This window comes from Cryptomeria japonica, chromosome 8, assembly GCF_030272615.1.
Source record: "Cryptomeria japonica chromosome 8, Sugi_1.0, whole genome shotgun sequence".
Taxonomy (NCBI): domain Eukaryota; kingdom Viridiplantae; phylum Streptophyta; class Pinopsida; order Cupressales; family Cupressaceae; genus Cryptomeria; species Cryptomeria japonica.
In genome coordinates, this window is record NC_081412.1 from 138,360,276 (window position 1) to 138,383,645 (window position 23,370).

A 23,370-nucleotide genomic window follows, 5' to 3' on the forward strand; every position below is an offset into this window, starting at 1 on the left:
ATCCCCATGGATGCACCTTATAAGAACACCATTTAGGTTTCTTTTAAACAAAATCCCATCCACCAAAGAGGGGATGGACTCCAACTTGATGTCTCCTCTTGGTTCTATCAAAGTGAGGAGGATAGCTTCCACCCCTTAGGAAGGCAATAATATTTTGGAACTAGTCAGGCTGCACATTTTCCTAGTTTTTAATTTGTTCTTCTTTCTCCAGCAAGAGGGAGACTTTTGAATCTTTTCCAAAAGATTAATTGAACTGCTCACATAGTCCACTTCCCCTTACTAACTTAGTAATTTTAATATCAAGGTCATACTCCATGACCTTAGTGATCCATCCACCTCTTTTGTCACCTATGTCCTTGTTGAGAAGGAAATCCTTAATACTGACACGTGGAACTAGGATTTGAATCCTGTTGTTTGAAAGCATGAGCCTAGATTTTTTTAATGCTCTCATCATTGTGATGACTTTCTTTTACACATAGTTGTATTTGATTTCATAGTCCTTTAGGCCTTCACTAAAAAAATCTATGGGTTGCTCCAATCCTTCATGTTTCAACTATGTTAGGACAACATATATACTTGCATCTCCTCCCAATGTATAAAGGATGAAATCCTTCTCATAGTTTAGATTTACTAAGGTAGGAGCCTAAGTAATGGCCTGCTTGATCTGATCAAAACCTTCTTTCCCTTCTTGGTCCATTTGAAAGGCAAATCCTTCTTGAGCATGGCAATGAGAGGCTTGACCAAGGCTGCAGGGTTTGGAATAAACCTTCTAACAAAGTTGATCTTTCCAAGGAAGCTTTGAAGTCCTTTCTTGTGATGTGGATGTGGAAGAGATGTAATGGCTTCCACTCTCTTTGGGTAAATGGCCAGACCATCTTTGGATACAATGTGTCCTAGGAGTTTGTCCTGATCAATAGCAAATACACACTTATTGGGGTTCAAAGACACACTGTATTCTTTACATTTTTTGAATACTTGCTCAAGGTGAGAAAAATGGTTTGTTGCATGCTTGGAGTATATAGTGATATCATCAAGATATACTAGTATAAATTTTGTTAATACTCCCTTAAAGGCCATATCCATGGCTCTTTGAAAAGTTGCACCTACATTTGTTAGTTCAAAGGGAATTTTACAATAGGCATAAGTGCCCCACTTAGTTGTAAATGCAGTCTTAAATTTGTCTAATTCTTGGACTAGGATCTAATTATAGCTTGAGTATCCATCCAAGAATGAAAATATTTCTGAGCCACTAACTTTGGCTAAGATTTGTTCCATAGAAGGGAGGGGATAATGATCTTTGTGGGAGGATCTATTGAGGTCCCTAAAGTCTATACACAATTTGATTTCCCCATTATTCTTCCTAATTAGAACAAGATTGGCTACCCAAAAAGAATGCTTGATTGGAAAAATGATGCTAGATTCTATAATCTTGGATAGCTCCTTTCTCATTAAAGGTTAAATGTTGGGGTTTATAGGTCTTTGCTTTTGTCTAACTGGCTTAGCATTAGGATATAATTCTTTAGTATGCTAAGCTAAACTAGGGTCAAACCATTTTAGATCCTCATATGTAAAAGAAAAAATATCATTATACTCTTGGCAAAGATTGAAAAAATTACCCTGATCACTTTGGGAACATACCTTTCCCAAATTGAGATCTCTTCCATTAGATATAGGGACTGATTTGTAGTCTCCTTTCTTTGTGGCTAGGTTCATTGCTCTCCCCTTCATCTGATCGTCAGTGTTGAAGATCCCCTCCAAGGTGATCAATCCTTTGGGCAACTTGTTTGAGATTAGCTACATAATCTAGTCCCCATACTGGTCCTGCAGTATGCTTTGCATTTGATGTGAGAAATCTGCTTCGTTTTGTAGGAAACTCACAATCTACTCACTAGAGTCAAAGACTTGCCAAGTCACTTGGTTATCAGGCACTGCAGGTCTCACCACAAGTCTGATCTATTGTTCTTTCTCTACTGCAACATGAGATGGAATGTAATGTTGAGCACCAACTATTGTTAATTGGTCACCATGTTTATTCTGATTTCTAGGGAGACTAGAAATATTGAAGGCCTCAAAACCTTCAATTAGGTCCCATTCTCTATGCTTGTAGGACTTGAGAAGGTTGTTCTTGGTGGTACTCTAAGCTCTGACTTGATTTACAACCAACTCACTATCTCCATGCACACTTAAGGATTTAATCCCTCTTCTTTGTGTTGTTTGGAGACCCAAAATTAGAGCTTCATACTCAGCTACATTATTAGTGCAACCAAAATGAAGTCTAAAAGAAAAGTAATATTTCTCCCCACTTGGAGAAATAAGAAGCACATTGACCCTTGCACCATTTTTGTTCCTCAAGCCATCAAATAACATATCCCAAATCCCATGCATGTCATTATCTTCTTTTGAGAGATTGGGGATAGGGGCATCATCCTCACAGACACAATAGGTGCCTAGGCTCGTGTCTTTGATCTCATCAATGGGATCAAACTGAAATGCTTTTGCCCATTCATCAAGTAGGCAATCAGGAACCTCCTCCAACTGAGTTGCAAGCTCTCTTACTAAAATTTATTATTTCTCCTCATGGAGAGTAGAATTCATATTGATAGGACTTGGGGTATAGGGCTCTATATGATCATTGGCAATAGGCTCAACCCTAATGGTTACTTTCATGCCATATCTTATCCTAAACAACATGTGAGACCAATCAAAAGATAGGTAGCCACTTATCTTAGCAATGAATTCCCTAGATAAACAAATAGAAAAATAAATGGGGAGGTCAAACACTGAAATGTCTTCCAACACACTACAACCCAAGCAGGCACGCAAGGTTAGGTTTAAATATTTTATGATTCCTACAGTCTAAACTGAGGTGCTATCAAGTTGCACAACTCCTCTTTTGATAGGCTCATATTTGATACCTAGGTGGTCAACTATTCCCTTAGGTGCCATAAATTGAACTACTAGCCCCACTATCTATCATACAATTGTGAACAAGTTTATCTCCTATGATTAATGATAGATATAAAGGGGGAGGTTTACTGATTTTCTTTGGATTATCTACCTCCAAAGGCTACACCAGGCTAGTAGAAATTGAAGAGTTGCAACCTTGACTACTTCCTTTTGCAACATCCATCCCTTTGATTTCTTCTTGAAGTAGGTCTCTCTGGGATGGGATAGCAAGAGCATCCCAGATAGATACATTGATGCTGGCCCTTTTCATTTGTTCAACAATATTAAAGGAAATAGCAGCCTTATTAGGGACCTTTGCAACAATAAGGTCCAATTTTGATATTATAGGAGCTATAAGAGACTCCCCTTGCATGATCTTTTGAGTCAAATCCCACTCTTTATTTGGAGAAGCCACCTTATCAGGGGTGTTTGGCATTGTAGTCTTCATGACAGCCTATGGAGTTTTAGCTTCTATGGTAGAAGAAACACTAGGGTCTATGGCCCTCCTTTTTGAACTTGTATTGTTGGCCACATTGTCTGCACTTGTCTGATTTATTTCATAGAAATCAACCTCCCACCAATTCACAAAAGTTGTATCTCCTTGTGGATGACTTGAACCATTTGCAAATTGTTGCCGCCTTAATCTTGTTGGTTCCACTTGTGCTACTAGGGATTGAGAAAACTCACCATTCTGACATGAGGTCTGATTGTATGGCTGATTGCATGGGACACACCAATCTTGTTCTTGAGAAATATTGTTATGAGTTGGCACTATAGCCTTTGAGGTACTTGAAGCTGAGGTGTTAATGATATTCAAGGGCCTAACATTACTCCATTGGTTCTACCCTTGAAAATTGTATCTTTGTTGCTGATAATTTTGATTTTACTATTGGTAAGGGTTATTGTTTGAAAATTGTTGCCTCTTCAAGGTCACCAATTCATTTCTAAGTCCCTACACCAGAGTCTTAAGCTCTTACAACTCTGATGGCAGTGGAACTCATGTAGGTTCAAGTAAATGTATTGCTGATGTAGTTGGTATTGGTGCCAAAATAGACTTGTAGGTAGGAGCTTCTAGGAATAAAAGCATTGGAGGCCTAGGGGACAACTTCCCAACTTGTATTAAACAATTTCCTACCCTTATGGTAGTGTCATAGGCCCCTGGAATATTATCTCCTCCCATGGATTGAATCATAGTGGAAATGTCACTATTTAAAGCCTTAAGAAAATACAAAAAAACATGGTTTGATGAAGGCTTTACCAGTGATGGAATCCTATCCCATGTCTTCTAAAATCTGTAATTAAAATCACCCATGAATTCACATGGTTCCCTTTTGATTGTTGTTAGCTGCTTCATAAGTGACAAATGGTCACTTTTGTCTTCAAAATGTTTTCAGAACTTCTCCCCTAGCTCATCTTAATTGTGAATGGAAGTAGGAGCTATTCCTCTATACCATTGAAGGGCTTTCCCTTTGAATGAGGCAACACGAAGCCTCACTACAATGTTGTCTTCATTGATAGCAAACATAGTACAAATGCTTGAGACATCTTGAATGTGCTCCTCCAGGGAGGTAGATGTCTCTCTAGTAATGGTAAAGCCTTTAGGGTTGCTACTGGAATGCTATCTTTCTGAGTTAGGACTAAGGGGTTGCCACCATTAAAGGTGACAAATGCATGTGCTCTTGGAACTATCATAGAAAATAGAGGTTTGTTGATATGGATGGTAGGGATTTTGGGCTATATTAATCTTAGGAATGGTGGGGTAGAAAGAGACCTTATAGATGTAGATGATTCTGCCTGAGCTCCTCTAATATGTGACAATGAACATCCACCTCTAGTTCTTCTATAATTTGAATATGGAAGCTGGGTAAACTGAAAATTACCTCTAAATGATGATCTAGTTTGTCTTCTTGGCATAAATATGCAATTGGTATCATCGAGAGTCTGAATTTGTTCTTGAGAGCTGCCAAGTGCTTGATTGATTGCCTCCAAAGGAAGGGATGCTTAGAGAAGCATTGAATTCTTATCATGAATGTTGGAATCTCTATCCCACTAGGCATGCCAAAAACTATTGTCACAAAAGTTTGCACCCTGTGATGATCGGGCTTGATCATCAACCTTATGAAACATGGAAACAACCTCCCAAGTATGGGACTTGCATAAGTGAGGTTGAGTCCCTGGAGAAGGTCATCTTCCCATCAATCTTGAGTGCAATAGAACCTAATCTAGTGATTCTGAGTGGGAAAGGGGAGAAAGAGAGAATGCTTGAAAGAGGGGAAAAGGTTTGCACCTAGATGGAATGTGATCTTCCTTCCCGCAACTACATAAAACACAAATAAAACCACCCAAAGTATGCACACGATTCTATCCCAATTGACTTCCTAAGAAAAGAGTGGAGGTTGGAATTTTGTAGGAGAGCAAGAGGAACTGATTCAGTTCACAAATGTCATCCACAAAAGGATCAACACACACAACTATGTTAAGGAATTTTTTTGAAAAGCATTCACAAAAAGAGGTAAGACCTTACATAGATTGTAAGAATTGAATTAAGGAAAAACAGATAAATTTTATTCATATGAAGGCAAGGAAACATTTACAAGTGCAAAATAATAGATTTCTACAGAAGAAAAAAAAACATCCTTTTAGAAAGATACCAAAACTACCTTTATAGTTGAGGCATAACTCCAAAAATGAAAAACACCAATTGGAAACCCTAACCCCTAGGGTTAGATTACAAAAAAAATCTCAAAGGGAGATCAAATCAGAGAATGATTTGATGGCATGTGAGTACAACCTAAGAAAGTGTCCATCTCTCAGAGGAAAGCAAAAATCCCTACAGAAAGGGGAAAACTCTATGAACAATGTGTCTAAGATGGCGTCTGCACGAACAAAAGTCTTCATTCCACACTAAATGAGCATGGAAAGATTAAAATCAATTTACAAGGGTCGAGTTTGGATTAATGGTGTTGAGTTTGGGCAGTTGGAGTGAAATCTGATAAAAAAATTGGGCCTTGATCACCAACCTTCATGTTATGCGTGCTCTACTCCTGCAAAGCATTCAAAACTCTATCTGCCCGTGATTTTGAATCTTGGTCGTCAAATATGCGAGTGCATACAAAGATGGACATGCGTGACTACATCAAAAGGGCAAAAAACAAATTATATCCCAATTGTCTAATTGGGCTTAATGAAAATCTAACAATTGTCATTGCATCAACATAGGCCAGACCCACCAAAATCACCCCCAAGGAACTCAACACTCAGTCAGATAGGAAGAGGGACCTCATTAAGGCCCGAGCACTTGCCACAAAAACTGCCACGCAAACTCACACCCACCAAAATGTCGACACCACACAAAGAGCTAGGGGAGCTTAGCACTTGGTCAGGCCAAGAACCTCACCCCACCAAGCCCTGAGAAGGATAAGCTGCCTAGCCATGTAGGAAACCTCCAAGGAACTCTGCACTTGGGCAGGCAAAAAAGTACACTCAACCGAACCTCGAGCACCCATCATGAGGACCATGCCAGCTGCCACCCACTAGAGCCCAAAGAACTTGATGCTCGGCTAGGCCAAGAACCTCAGCCCATTGAGCCCCAAGTAGCCGCCACCTCAACGTCAAAATATCCACTGGGGCAAAACAAAAAGAGAACTCAGCACTTCTTGGGAGAGGTAAGTTCACCCTGTCGAGTCCTGAGTAGTTGACCACCGCTAGCATCAACCATAAGGTGGATAAAATAAATGGTGTGAGGCCCTACCCCGACTCATCCTAGCATTTCAGTGATTTTCATGTTGAGACTATTATGGATGTTTTATTTTTATGCATTATGGATTTAGAACTTATATGATTCCATGATTTGAATAACATTGATGTATATCGATGCTTCATTTCTATGCATTATGGATAAAGACCTTTATATGATTCTAGAAAAGGATAAATTTGAGATGATGTATGTCATTATTAGATTTGTAGGACTTTAATATGATGATAGAAATAAGATGCATATCTTATGAATGAATCAAAATTATGAGGATTATGATAATTGCTTATGTGGATTAATTGGGATATATGAGATATTGATTTGTTAATGTCAATTATATGTAGAGTGTTTGATGTGTATTCTTATTCATGTGTTTAATATTATATGAGGTTATTTGGAAATACTAATGTGTAATTGAGATGCACAAGAAAATTATCCATGTGACCATGGAAATATTATGGAGAACCAAACCTAGACCTATGTACGTTCATAAAACCAGGGGTTGTCTATTCGGAGAGACAACACCCCGTATGTATCGTATTTTATTTGTGAAAGTAAATGTTGCATGTGTGTTAAAGTGTAATTTATTGATTTGTTTAAATCCAACAAGAGACAATTTCCATGTGTAATTTTGTAATGTATTTTATTGTGTCACTTGACACGTGCTGATTAGTGTCATTGTTTTTGACTTGTCTCTTGGAGGGAGTTGTTTTAACCAAAGCCCTTTTCAAATATTTGAGTGTGGTCCCAAATTTGCCTTGGGTAGAGAGTCTTTGGAGTGGTCAACTCAAGTTTGACCCGTAGGTTAACTTCCAATGGGTTTCTAAGAGGTCAAATGGACCCCTAGGGTTAGTTTAAGGGTTTTTCCAAAGGTCCATAGGGTATACCTATGGGTTAGGGGTATTTTTAAACATGTGACTACTCCCATGTAATTGTTTAGTCACCCCAAAAAGTGGTTTTCCCAAGATGAGCGAAAATTCAACTTAGAAGGTTCAACCTAGGTTAGATAACCTTCCTTTTTGATGTCAATTTCTCTTCCCCACCTTCTCTTACCTTTTCTCTTTCTAGTTTTAGTAACCTGTAAGAGGTTGGGAAGACCAACCAATGGGAACTCCCACTCTAACCAAGAGGTTGGGAAGAGTGAGAGAGAGGTCTTCTTAGGCAAGAATTAGGGACTTAGTGAGTAATCACCCACTCTCCATCTTTGGAGATCTTACAATTTTGAAAAAGAATAGTTTTAGGATAGAATTTTGGCTAAGTGTTGGAAGAAAGTATTGTGGAATTGGGCTTCTCTTCCTCAAACAAATTCTAGCAAACCCTTGGGCAGATTGAAGGTTGGTTCATCTTCTCCCTTTTATGTTGTATATTTATGTTTGAAAGATTGTTTGTATGTAAAAGTTGTTTTCTTGTATTTTCCTTTGTGAAAATGATATGTGATCTATCTTTTATTTCTTTTATGCATTTTCTTGTGATTTGGGAGTAACCAAGGCCTTCTACTCTTGGGACAGTAGGATGGTCTTGGGGGTGGAAGGAGTTTGACAGCCTTAGAGTGAGAGGCTCTCATTATGAGAGTGATCTCAAGGGTTGTTTATGTGACTCTTGTTGCATAGCCTTGTTTATGCATTCAAGGGTCATAAGGAGAAAAGGTATGGCATGAATGCCTTGGGGGCCATAAGGATGTTGGGTTAATGAACTTATGTTATATTTTTGTTTGCCATGAGATGGCTTGTGATCAACCATTTATGCAGTCACCTCAAAGTATTTGGTCCACTTCCACCCTTGTAAAAACATCACATTTTGTGATGAAGTTTAGCCTTGGTTGGGAAAGTGTTTGTTGAGTGTTTTCCCTTGCTTGTTGTGTTTGCTTGAGTGTAACTTGTGTAGGGCTTGGTTCTCCAAGCTCGGGGGTGGCTTCTAGAAAGCCTAGGCTGGGAGGTGAGCTCTCCATGGTCATAGCCTTATGATTTGTATGCAGGTTGCTTGGAAAAGAAAATAAAAGACAAGCTAGGAGTTGTTGGTTTTACTTGATTTGCAGAAATGTAAATGAAAAGTTGCATGTTGTATTTATTTCAAAAAAGAAATTTATTCACTTTAAAGTCCCCATTTAATAGGGATGAGGGACTAGTTGGGTATCTCACCCATATATAATGTTGACAATATTGTATTCTAAGTATTCTTTAAAGAAAAGTATTCTTTTGTTAAGTTATTATTGCAAAATGAAATATTTATGTTGGGTTTAAGTTTTCTATTGTTCTTGAAATAATGTTGTTGTATATATGTTATTTTGAAAATAAAAGTTCATTTTATCTCCTTATGCATATTGAAATAATTGAAATGAGTGAAGTAGTAAGCTTGCACGTTAGTAAGAGAAAAGTAAGCATTTAGTCCTATTTATTTATACTTAAATACAAATTATGGTTAAATAGATTTAATTTGTCTATCTCTAAGGTTAATTTAAATGATTTCTAGGCTAATGTAGTTGTTGTAAAATTTATTAAATTTTACCATTTTCCCTTTTATTTATTGCAGAAAATGAATCTAGGGCTAGTAATCTATTTCTAAAGTTAGAAGCTAGATATAAAAAAAAAAGAGAAATACATTATTAAAACTGTTAGTTATTGATAACCTGCTTTATGTGATTTTAGAAAAAAATGTAGATTTAAATATGGAGGAGTGATCTATAGACTATTTTTACTTTTAGCCTATTGAAATAAAGATGTGTATCAATCTAAAGTTGATGTTTTTTTTTATGTCTTTATTTATTTTCCAATCATTTTAAAACAGCAAGTAGTTTATCTATATGTATAAAAAAAAAAGCATACATGTTAATCCAATACATACTAATTAGATTTTTATCTATAAAGAAAAAGGGGATTTATCAGTAACTGTTATAATTATTTTAATGCTGCTTATTTAAAATATTATCACCTAAACATATATATATATATATACATTTTATGTTTAAAAAAAAAGAAAAAAGGATAGCATTTGATGGGCCCTCGGCCCCCGTGGACTGACCTGTAGGGCAGGCCGGCCTATACTGTGGGCGGCGACCCCTAGCAACGACCGTAGCCGCACTATGGGATGCAACCCATTGCAAGGATGGCTTCAGCCATCCCCTGTGGGTGGCAGCAGTCGTGACCCAGAGGCACAGCTATGACTGTCCCTATGGGGAGCCCCCGTGGAGTCCTCCACCACCACCCCTGCTCATAACCCTTGTGGCTACTATGTGAAGTCCGCCACTGCTTCACCCCAATGCCTTTGCCCAAATCTCCCTTTTTGGCCCTGCAACAAAAATGAATAACTCAGTCAAGCCCTAACCCAAAATTTGGGTTAGGGCAAGATAATAAGATAGGAAGAAAATAGGTTAGAGGGTGGGGATATTTTATAATTTTTAGTTAGGTTAGATGCGGATATCTTTAAATAATATTATGTTTAGAAAATTTTAAAAGGGGGGAAAAACCCATTCGAATTTAGAATAGGGTATTCCCCATTATATTTTAGTTTAGTGTTATTTGTTAGTTTCCTTTGTTTTAAGGGATCCTATATCTTCACACACACACACACACACACACATGTTTTAAATATATATATGTATGTATATATATAGGTGTATATATGAATGTATAAATCTAACTTTAGATTAATTATACGTTCATATTTTATATGTTTTATAAAAACATATAGGTATATAAATATTTGAATATGATGTTTAAATTTTAATTCTATGGGGGTTAAATCTTTTAGGAATTTTATAACGATTTGTTTTGTAAGTTATTTGGCTATAGGGGATTATTTTAGCCCACCTAAATTAGGCTTTTCGAGATTAAATTTTATAGGGCAATTTTCATTATGGATTTATTTGGCCCTTTAGTAAAATTTTAGACTCGTTATAATTATTGTTAAAATAAATAATAGGTTCTAAAAATCTAAGTGCTAGAGTTAATTAATTCCTAGAACAATTAAAAGATTATTTGAGATTAATAGTATCTCTTGTCAATTAATTTAGGGCTTTTGTTTTAATTAAATTGTTTATTAAAATTGATGAGATAATAATAATTTCTTTGGAGAGTTAATATTCCGCATTTAATTTAGATTATCTCACTTACTTGATTTAGTTGTTTAGATTAACTTTAGTTGATAAGAATTCAAACATAGTTAAGACAAGACTTGTTATTGCGTTATTTTAGCAAATTTAGTTTTATTAGGTTATGTTTTTTAAAAAAAATTTATTCTGTTTGTGCCCAAAAGTTTGGGCATGACATTTTGGTATCAGAGCAAGGTTTCCAACACTAGAAACCTTCATTACGTTTCGATTTAATTATTTAATTAATTAAATTATATTATTTTTAATTATATTTATTTGTAATTAATTAAATTTTTCTCCAAAAAAATTATTTTTTTATTTTATTTTTCTCATAAGGATGCCTCCGACTATGCGACAAGCTCACAAACGTGGTAGAGGTCCTAGGCATGTACACATGGCTCGCAAAGAGGTCAATAGGGAGGAATCGGTTCCAAAAAGGAACCCAGAGGCTCCTCCTGAACGACCGGTAGACCCGAACTAAGACATCTTATTATCACTTCAGAACCTGATTGGGATAGTCTAGGATAGGCTTCCAATAGTGGATCATCATGTTGAAAACCAGAACTCAGGGAGCCATAGATCGGCAGATAGGGAACGGAGTAGGATTCCACCTCCTAAACCCGTAGAGAGTCAAGCTGGGCACGAGCCTAAGTCCGTTCATCTACCAGGACCACCTCTAGTGGCAGTGCCAACGTATTATGAAAGATCACATCCGGATCTAGGGGATTTGATCAGAGAGGTTATACGCCTCCAGCCACCATCTTTTGGGGGATCTACCGACAGGGTAGAAGCTAAGGCTTGGCTATATAGCCTAGATAGGTGTTTTGCATTGTGCTCCTATGAGAGCAATTTGAAGGCATGAGTAGCAATTCACCTATTGAGAGGAACAACCTCCACATGGTGGAGACAGGAGGAATACAAGTGTGGCCTAGTTGCAGATACCCTCACATGGGAGGTTTTTACAAAGAGGTTCAGGGAGAGGTACTTGTCAGAGCATTATAGATAGTGTAGGGAAGATGAGTTCCATGACCTCTAGCAGAAGGGTCTCTCAGTGACCCAGTACGAGAGCAAGTTCTTTGAGCTCTTACCATATGTGGACTACTTGAAAGACGAGAAGCTTCTCATCAACCATTTTATCAGAGGGTTGAATGCTGACATAGCAAGACCGGTAAGGATGGCCACTCCAGGGAGCCTTTAGGTTGCCATGGAGAAGGCCTTGATAGTAGAGGAGATTTAGGTCAGGCCATAAGACACAAGGGATCGGGTCTAAAACCGAAACCCTATACCCCAAACATACGGGTTTCAAAAACCCCATTGGAAGGGTAATAGAAGACACACATTGGGGTTCTCCAAACCCCCTCCTTCACAATAGTCATAGCAGAACCAGAGACAGAGGCCTTCTCAGAGTCAGTAGGGCGTAAAGCCCAAGCAGTGGCATTCTTAGGGTCAGAGGCGAGATCAACAACCCCAGGTTCCATACACACCTGCTGTGAGGACTCAATAGTCCTCTAGGGGTGGGTACAGTGGTTCTAGCAGGTCAAGGGGATAGTCTTTCTCTAGGTCCCAGGGCGTCTAGTTTCAGGCACGCGGTGCTTGTTTCACATGTGGGGCCATGGGGCACATGGCGAGAGAGTGTCCTCAAGGTCAGATGGTAGGTTGTCAGTAGGTGGCAGCATCAGAGCCTACAGTTGGGAATATAGGAAAGTCCCATAAGGTCTTCGTAGCGGTTGACACAGGCAGAGCATCAGGCCATAGTTATTGAGGCTACAGGTATGATCAGAGGTAGCAGTGTATCTATATTATTTGATTCAGGAGCTACTGACTCCTTTATATATCCATTGGTTGTGGAGCATTGCAGGTTAGTGGCAATTGGACAAGGTGTCAGTTGGGAATGGAGTTAGCTTCAAGGGCTAGAGTGTCAGTGGAATCAGAGGTTGGGGGATGTCAGCTTCAGATTGGCAATACCACCACCTTAGTAGACCTTAGAGTTACACCACTTGGATCATATGGCATCGTACTTGGCATGGATTGGCTTTATGCCCATAGAGCCAAGATGGATTGTCACCTGAAAAAGATCGAGTATGATGATGATCATGGTTCACCCACAGTAATCACTGGGATTCAGAGACCCATGTCTCTTTGTATGATTTCCGTAATGTAGCTTAAGCAGAGCATGCGGAAGGGATGTCAGTTATTTTCCATCACCATTAGTGATAGAGAAGAGGAGGATGAAAAGGAACCATCGATTGATGACCATCCTATCCTTAAGGGATATTCAAATGTGTTTCCTTCAGAGCTACGTGGAATGCCACCCCATAGAGAGATTGACTTTCATATAGACTTTGTACCTGGAGCTGAGCCAGTTTCAAGAGCACCATATAGGATGACCACTAATGAGCATAATGAGCTCAAGATGTAGCTTGAGGAACTCCTAGAGAAGGGCCACATTCATCCCAGTGTATCCCCTTGGGGTGCATCAGTCATCTTCATGAAGAAGAAGGATGGATCTCTTCGGTTATGCATGGATTACCGTCAGTTGAACAAGGTAACCATTAAGAACCGATATCCTTTGCCCAGGATTGATGATTTACTCAACCAACTTTAGGATGCCAAAGTATTTTCCAAAATTGATTTGAAGTCAGGGTACCATCAGTCAAGAATAGTGGAAAGCGATATCCACAAGACCGCATTTCGCACTAGATATGGCCACTATGAGTTCACCATGGTTCCATTAGGTCTTACAAATGCTCTAGTTGTTTTCATAAGCCTCATGAATGGGGTATTTTGCATATTCCTTGACCATTTTGTGATTGTGTTCCTCAATGACATATTGATATATTCTCGGAATGAGAAGGAGCATGAGGAGCACCTGAGACAGGTTTTGCAGTGTTTGAGGGACAATCAGTTGTATGCCAGTTTGTCGAAGTGTGCTTTCTTTAGATCAGAGGTCAAGTACCTTGGGCACGTTATATCCAGTGATGGGATCTCAGTTGACCCATCAAAGATCAGAGCTATTATGGCTTGGCCAACACCAACCAGTGTGATAGAGGTCAGGAGCTTCATGGGCTTAGTAGGATATTATCGATGCTTTGTTGAGGGATTCTCTAGAGTCACACATCCTATTACTTCTCTTTAGCCTAAAGGGAAGAAATTTGAGTGGATAGAGAAGTGCGAGAGGGCCTTTCAAGAACTCAAAAAGGCACTTACTAGCGCACCTATCCTTGTAGTGCCAGATCCCTCAACTGACTTCATGGTTTGTACAGATCCTTCCCTAGAGGGTTTAGGAGTAGTCCTTAGGCAGGATGGTAGGGCTATAGCTTTTGAGTCTAGGAAACTTAAGACTCATGAGCTTAACTACCCTACTCATGACCTTGAGCTTGTAGCAGTAGTGCATGCACTTGTGAGGTGGAGACACTTCCTTTTGGGTCATCATTTTGAGCTTGATTCAGACCATCAGAGCCTTCAGTACATATTCACTCAGCCGAATCTTAATGCATGTCAGAGGAGATGGATGGAGTTCTTATGCGAGTATGATTTTGACGTTCACTACATCAAAGGGAAATAAAACATAGTTACAGATGATTTGAGTAGGAGGCATCACGAGGTATACATCATATCTATGGGCATGGATTTGAGAGATCATATATTGCAGCAGTTTCCAGAGGATGGATGGTACTTAGAGGTTTGTCAGATGATTCAATCACTGGAGACCCTAGAGGGAAAATATGTTGATTATTCCTTAGAGTTTGATGGACTATTACGCCATAGAGGGCGCATCTATGCACCTTCTTCCAGGGGATTGTGAGAGTTCATTGTGATGGAGGCTCATAGAGCTCCTTATGTAGCACATCCCAGAGTTAAGAAAATGCATACTTACTTGAGATAGTTATATCATTGACCAGGAATGTGGCAACTTATTGCTGAGTTAGTAGCCTGATGCCTTGAGTGTCAAAGAGTCAAGGCAGAGCACCGCCATCCCGGTGGGTTGCTCAAGTCCCATTCTATACCAGAGTGGAAGTGGGATACTATATCCATGGATTTCATCATTGGTCTCCCCATGTCATCTCATCGCCATGATACCATCTTGGTGATAGTTGACAAGTTGACCAAAGTGGCCCACTTTTCACCAGTTCGGACTACCTTCACAGCACTAGCAGTAGCACAGGTGTTCTTGTGAGACATTGTTAGACTTCATGGCATTCCACGCAAGATTATTTCTTATAGGGATTCCCTCTTCACTTCTTCCTTTTGGAAGGCATTGCAAGCAGCTATGGGCACCAATCTCAGTTTCAGTATAGCCTATCATCCAAAAACGGATGGTCAGACAAAGAGGGTTAACTAGGTGTTAAAGGATATGCTTCGCATGTACATCATGGATTACCAGACTAGATGGGAAGAGTACCTTCCCTTAGTGGAGTTTTCCTATAACAATGGGCATCACACTTCTTTGGGGATGCCACTTTATTAGGCATTATACGATAGGCCTTGTAGGACACCATTGAGTTGGGACCGCATAGAGGATAGAGTTGCTATTGGTCCTGAGATAGTTCAGGATATGGAGTAGAAGGTGGATTTGATTAGGCCGCATCTCAGAGAAGCACATGATAGACAGAAGAAGTATGCATATGCAAAGAGGATAGATCATAGCTACTTGGTTGGAGACAGAGTCTTCTTGAGAGTGCGACCATATAAGAGTCCAATCCATTACAGAAAGGGTTCTAAGCTCGTACCTTGCTTTGTAGGACCATTTCAGATCCTTGAGAGGATAGGACTAGTTGCCTACCATTTAGCATTGCCACCTAGCCTGTCATGCATCCATGATGTGTTTCATGTATCAGTTTTGAGGAAGTATATCTATGATGAGTCTCATATTTTAGATTGGGATGCCTTGTAGGTGGAGTCGGACAGACAACTAGTTTTGGAACCCATTCGCATTTTGGTTAGCTAGATGTTGGCCCTTCAAGGTCGAGAGCTGGACTAGGTTAGGGTCTAGTGGGATTGCTATGATGAGGTTACAGCTTCATGGGAGAATGCAGCACGTATGAGATCATAGTACCCCCATCTTTTTGATGAAATCTAGGAGGAAGTTCATGCCTAGAGTGGGAGGGTGTGAGGCCCTATCCCAACTCATCCTAGAATTTAAGTGATTTTCATGTTGAGACTATTATGGATGCTTTATTTTTATGCATTATGGATTTAGAAATATGATTCCATGATTTGAATAACATTGATGTATATTGATGCTTCATTTCTATGCATTATGGATATAGAACTTTATATGATTCTAGAATAGGATAACTTTGAGATGATGTATGTCATTATTGGATTTGCAAGACTTTATTATGATAATAGGAATAAGATGCATATCTTATGAATGAATCAAAGTTATGAGGATTATGATAGTTGCTTATGTGGATTAATTGGGATGTATGAGATATTGATTTGTTAATGTCAATTATATGCAGAGTGTTTGATGTGTATTCTTATTCATGTGTTTAATATTATATGAGGTTATTTGGAATTACTAATGTGTAATTGAGATGTGCAGGAAAATTATCCACGTGACCATGGAAATATTATGGAGAACCAAACCTAGACCTATGTATGGTCATAAAACCAGGGGTTGTCTATTTGGAGAGACAACACCCTATATGTATTCGTATTTTATTCATGAAAGTAAATGTTTCATGTGTGTTAAAGTGTAATTTATTGATTTGTTTAAATAAAAAAAGAGACAATTTCCATATGTAATTTTGTAATGTATTTTATTGTGTCACTTGACACGTGCTGATTAGTGTCATTGATTTTGACTTGTCTCTTGGAGGGAGTTGTTTTAACCAAAGCCCTTTTCAAATTTTTGAGTGTGGTCCCAAATTTCCCTTGGGTAGAGAGTCTTTGGAGTGGTCAACTCAGGTTTGACCCGTAGGTTAACTTCAAATGGGTTTCTAAGAGGTCAAATGGACCCCTAGGGTTAGTTTAAGGGTTTTTCCAAAGGTCCATAGGGTATACCTATGGGTTAGGGGTATTTTTAAACATGTGACTACTCCCATGTGATTGTTTAGTCACCCTAGAAAGTGGTTTTCCCAAGATGAGCGAAAATTCAACTTAGAAGGTTCCACCTAGGTTAGATAACCTTCCTTTTTGATGTCAGTCTCTCTTCCCCACCTTCTCTTACCTTTTCTCTTTCCAATTTTAGTAACTTGTAAGAGGTTGGGAAGACCAACCAATGGGAACTCTCACTCTAACCAAGAGGTTGGGAAGAGTGAGAGAGAGGTCTTCTTAGGCAAGAATTAGGGACTTAGTGAGTAATCACCCACTCTCCATCTTTGGAGATCTTGCAATTTTAAAAAAGAATAGTTTTAGGATAGAATTTTGGCTAAGTTTTGGAGGAAAGTATTGTGGAATTGGGCTGCTCTTTCTCAAACAAATTCTAGCAAACCCTTGGGCAGATTGAAGGTTGGTTCATCTTCTCCCTTTTATGTTGTATATTTATGTTTGAAAGATTGTTTGTATGTAAAAGTTGTTTTCTTGTATTTTCCTTTGTGAAAATGATATGTGATCTATCTTTTATTTCTTTTATGCATTTTCTTGTGATTTGGGAGTAACCAAGGCCTTCTACTCTTGGGAGAGTAGGATGGTCTTGGGGGTGGAAGGAGTTTGACAGCCTTAGAGTGAGAGGCTCTCATTATGAGAGTGATCTCAAGGGTTGTTTATGTGACTCTTGCTGCGTAGCCTTGTTTATGCATTTGGGGGTCATAAGGAAAGAAAGTATGGCATGAATGCCTTGGGGGGCATAAGGATGTGGGGTTAATGAACTTATGTTTTATTTTTGTTTGCCATGAGATGGTTTGTGATCTACCATTCTTGCAATCTCCTCAAGGTATTTGGTCCACTTCCACCCTTGTAAAAACATCACATTTTGTGATGAAGTTTAGCCTTGGTTGGGAAAGTGTTTGTTGAGTGTTTTCCCTTGCTTGTTGTGTTTGCTTGAGTTTAACTTGTCGAGGGCTTGGTTCTCCAAGCTCGGGGGTGGCTTTTAGAAAGCCTAGGATGGGAGGTGAGCTCTCCATGGTTATAGACTTATGATTTGTATGCAAGTTGCTTGGAAAAGAAAATAAAAGACAAGCTAGGAGTTGCTGGTTTTACTTGATTTGCAGAAATGTAAATGAAAAGTTGCATTTTGTATTTGTTTTGAAAAAGAAATGTATTCATTTTAAAGTCCCCATTTAATAGGGATGAGGGACTAGTTGGGTATCTCACCCATATGTAATGTTGACCATATTGTATTCTAAGTATTCTTTAAAGAAAAGTATTCTTTTGTTAAATTCTTATTGCAAAATGAAATATTTATGTTGGGTTTAAGTTTTCAATTGTTCTTGAAATAATGTTGTTGTATATATGTTATTTTGAAAATAAAAGTTCATTTTATCTCCTTATGCATATTGAAATAATTGAAATGAGTGAAGTAGTATGCTTGCATGTTAGTAAGAGAAAAGTAAGCATTTAGTCCTATTTATTTATACCCAAATACAAATTATGGTTAAATAGATTTGATTTGTCTATCTCTAAGGTTAATTTAAATGATTTCTAGGCTAATGTAGTTGTTGTTAAAATTTATTAGATTCTATCATTTTCCCTTTTATTTATTGTAGAAAATGAATCTAGGGCTAATAGTCTATTTCTAAAGTTAGCAGCTAGATATTAAAAAAAAGAGAAATACATTATTTAAAACTATTAGTTATTGATAACTTGCTTTATGTGATTTTAGAAAAAAATGTAGATTTAAATATGGAGGAGAGATCTATAGACTTTAATAGATAAAAAAAAAAAAGAATATATATACAAAATCTATTGTGTCTTCATCTAAACTATTTTTACTTTTAGCCTATTGAAATAAAGATGTGTATCAATCTAAAGTTGATGTTCTTTTTTATGTCTTTATTTTTTTTCCAATCATATTAAAACAACGAGTAGTTTATCTATATGTATAAAAAAAAAGCATACATGTTAATCCAATACATACTAATTAGATTTTTGTCTATAAAAAAAGGGGAGATTTATCAGTAACTGTTACAATTATTTTAATGCTGCTTATTGAAAATCTTATCACCTAAACATATATATATATATATATATTTCTACACATTTTATGTTTCAAAAAAAAAATTGAAAAAAAAAAAGGGATAGCATTTGATGGGCTCCTATAGATTGACTCACAGGGCGGGCCAACCTGTGTTGTGGGTGACGACCCCCAGCAGTGGCCGCAGCTGCACTGTGGGATGCAACCCATAGAAGGGATGGCTTTGGCCATCCCCTGTGGGCGGTGCCCCATAGTGACGGTGACAGTCGTGCTGTGGGTCGTGACCCACAGGCACGACTGCAGTTGTCCCTATGGGGAGCCCTCATGGAGTCCTCCACTGCCACCCCTGCTCATAAACCCCCATGGCCGCTATGTGAAGTCCGCCGCTGCTTCACCCCAATGCCTCCACCCAAATCTCCCTCTTTGGCCCTACAACAAAAATGAATAACTCAGTCAAGCCCTAACCCTAAATTTGGGTTAGGGAAAGATAATAAGATAGGAGGAAAATAGGTTAGAGGGTGGGGATATTTTATAATTTTTAGTTAGGTTAGATGGGGATATCTTTAAATAATGCTATGTTTAGAAAATTTAAAAAGGGGGGGGAACCCATTAGAATTTACAATAGGGTATTGCCCATTATATTTTAGTTTAGTGTTATATGTTAGTTTCCTTTGTTTTAAGGGATCTTATATCTTTATATATATATATATATATATATATATATATATATATATATATATATATATATATATATATATATATATATATATATATATATATATATAAATATATATATGTATGTATATATATAGGTGTATATATGAATGTATAAATCTAACTTTAGATTAATTATACGTTCGTATTTTATATGTTTTATAAAAATATATAGGTATATAAATATTTGAATATGATGTTTAAATTTTAATTCTATGGGGGTTAAATCTTTTAGGAATTTTGTAATGATTTTTTTTGTAAGTTATTTGGCTATAGGGGATTATTTTAGCCCACCTAAATTTAGGCTTTTCGAGATTAAACTTTATAGGGCAATTTTCATTATGGATTTATTTGGCCCTTTAGTCAAATTTTAGACTCGTTATAATTATTGTTAAAATAAATAATAGGTTCTAAAAATCTAAGTGCTAGAGTTAATTAATTCCTAGAACAATTAAAAGATTATTTGAGATTAATAATATCTCTTGTCAATTAATTTAGGGCTTTTGTTTTAATTAAATTGTTTATTAAAATTGATGAGATAATAATTATTTTTTTGGAGAGTTAATATTCCCCATTTAATTTAGATTATCTCGCTTACTTGATTTAGTTGTTTAGATTAACTTTAGTTGATAAGAATTCAAACATAGGTAAGACAAGACTTGTTGTTGCATTATTTTAGCAAATTTAGTTTTATTAGGTTATGTTTTTTTTAAAAAATTATTCTGTTTGTGCCCAAAAGTTTGGGCATGACAAGCTCACCCTGTCGAAACTGAGTAGTTGACCACCGCTAGCATAAACCATAAGCCAGATAAAATAAATGTAGAGACCGGCCCGCCGATGATAAGGGACCCTTTTGCTGGTCACCCTAAGTGACTTTGACCGGTTGAAGAGGTCAACTCAAAAGTAGACAAGGAGTCAAAAAAAGCTGCTAAAACAAAAGACTCCTGTCTACAGCAAATGCACATACCACGAAGGTTATGCAAGACAACTCGACACACATAACACGCAGGTTATGCAAAATGGCTTTGAATTTCTCTGATTGGATTTGTAGCTAGGTTGACAGAAAAGTGTCAAAAGGACCCAAATATAACTCACTACATCCTACAATACTAGCAGAGACTGCCAAATATGCACTACAAGTAGGAGAACAAGCTTTGTCAGTCAAATAATTATAAATTACTATTAAAACCAATAGATAACCAAATGTGACACAAAACCAATCATCGAAAATTATGTTCATCACATAGAGACATTTCATGAAATCTCAACAACATCCTAGTATAATTCTTCCACTTTGTCAACTTAAAAATATCTAGAAAAACCAAACTAATACAAAATTCTTCATTACTAGAATGCTAGGGAACACAGTCATGAGATAAACATTGATATACATACTTCCAAAATATTTCATTACCTTAAAAATTAATTGTGGCACTAGACAAATACTATAAGCATTTCCTCCAAGCCACAACAATAGGAACTATAGATACCTAAAAATTAATCAAATTTTATTTAATTAATTATGCCCCTATTCAATATAATTAATTTATTAACTTTATATCCTCTTCTTCCCAAAGTTTGATTTATTTTAATAAAATGCACCCAACTTTATCCCATTAGCCAAATATTCCTCCAAGACAAATTAGTTAATTATTTTTCAATTAATTAACTAGTATCCTAGAGTCCTACAAATCCTCCCATTAAGTCCACTTATTAAAGCTAATTAATTAGTGTCTAATCCTCATTATCATTTTCCTCCAATTTTAAATTCATACCACCTACCCAAGTCTACATGTGACACCCCTCTTAAATGAACTTGCATGTGGAAGTCATTTTCAAGCCTCCACCTCACTCTTTGAGCAAGGCTTCCCACACATGTGAGAGGCTTCTCTTCCTAATAGAGCCACCCTACACTTTCCATTTTCATCCATTTGGTACTTCCTTCTTCCTACACCTCTTCCACTTTTCCATTTTTGTGTCCACTTGTCATTCTCTTGTTCTTCCCAAGATGTGCTCACACCTTGTCATCTTCCCCATGCCAAGTGTTCTTCCCAATATTCCCACCCTTGTGACACTTGTCACAAGCATAAGCCTTCAATCCAACTCATCTCCTGTACTTCAATCTTAGCCCTTTATCAACTTTTTCTCTCAGCCATCCATTTCTACCTCAAAAGTCTATAAATTGGAACCTCCTCCCTCCTAACTATATCACAATTTTCATGCTTAAATTATGCTATCATTTTCACTCTAAGATCCCTACTTTGTTGTCCAAATTGGAGATCAATCCACATATCCAACCATCAAGAACAAGTCAAGTGGCTAAGGGTGCACCACTTCTATTTCAATCCATTAATTAAGTAAAAAGTATGATTTGTTTAAGTTCTTGGTTTTGTGTTTAAACATTTTGATGCAGGAGCATCCTTGGTTCATAGAAATCTTGCATCAACCAAAAAAATTTCCTTTTCTGTTTTGTTTTCTATTTGTAGTTTCAGTTTTCCTTTTTGTGTGTCCTGGTTTTGGCTCACTGTTTCTTGTGGAGTTGGATTCTACTTGAAGACTTGATCACCCTTCTTTCTTTCTAACCACATCTCTTTTGGATCACTTTCTGGCAAGATATCATTACCGGTTTCCTTGATAGTTTCTTGTTGTCGATTGTCCTTTTGTTATCGATTGTCTGAGACCTATTCTAGTGATCTACTCGAACCTATTCTGAAACTTGCAGAGCCTTCGATGTTGATCTTGATGTTGTTTGGTGTGTGGCTGACCTTCTACGTCTCATCCTTTGTATTTTCCGGAGGAATCACTTGGTGGAGGCCAACCTCATTCATTTTTGCAAGTTAGGCTTTTGATCCTTTTGGGCCGACCAGATCCTTTGGATCGATATATATATATATATATATATATATATATATATATATATATATATATATATATATATATATATATATATTCGTAATCATGCCTCAGGATGTAATCAATCATAGAAGAAAGGAGTATCAGATAGATAGACTGTGCTTAGAAGATAGATCTTTCGATTCAAGGTCCCGGTGTGACCTATTCTACCAGGCTTGTGTGCTGGTATTTTGTAACCCGGTTGTTACCAGTTGGATGTAATTAACTTTCATGCAATAAAACTATCTGTTATGCATTGCCTCCATCATATCTATGTGATTCTGTTGTGTTTACTCTTGCAGACCAGTTTGGACTGGTCTCCTCAAGGTCCCTACTCACCAGTGACTGCACCAAGTGGTATCAGAGCGAAGTTTGTTCTAGAGGTTGCATGTCCTGAATCTTGTTGTAGGGTGGCAGATTGCCAATCTGACCTACCATTGGAGAGGATTGGCATGGATCAATGGTGCAAAGAGGAACTAGGAATGGTGGATCACATGGGAATGTAGACCCTATTGTAATGGAGATTTTGTGAGGAATAGTAACCCAGTTAGAAGTCGTGGAGACAACCCAGAGAAGAGGTCGACATGTTGAGGATGTGACCTAAGATGAAGGAGAAGAAGCCCCAACAAAACAAGTGAGCCTACCAATAGTTGATCCAGAGGAGGAAAGGTTTTTAAGGGTTTTGAGTAGGGAAAACACTAAACTTCATTTTACCCCACCGTAATATGATGGGAAGTTAGATTCAGATGAATTGATGGATTGGATCTCAGAGATGGAGAAGTATTTTGATTTTGAAACACTACAGAAGAGAGGAAGGTTAAGTATGCCTGTACCCGGTTGAAGGGTCATGCATCTCTTTGGTGGTAACACTTGCAAGTTGATAGGAAAAGAAGATGT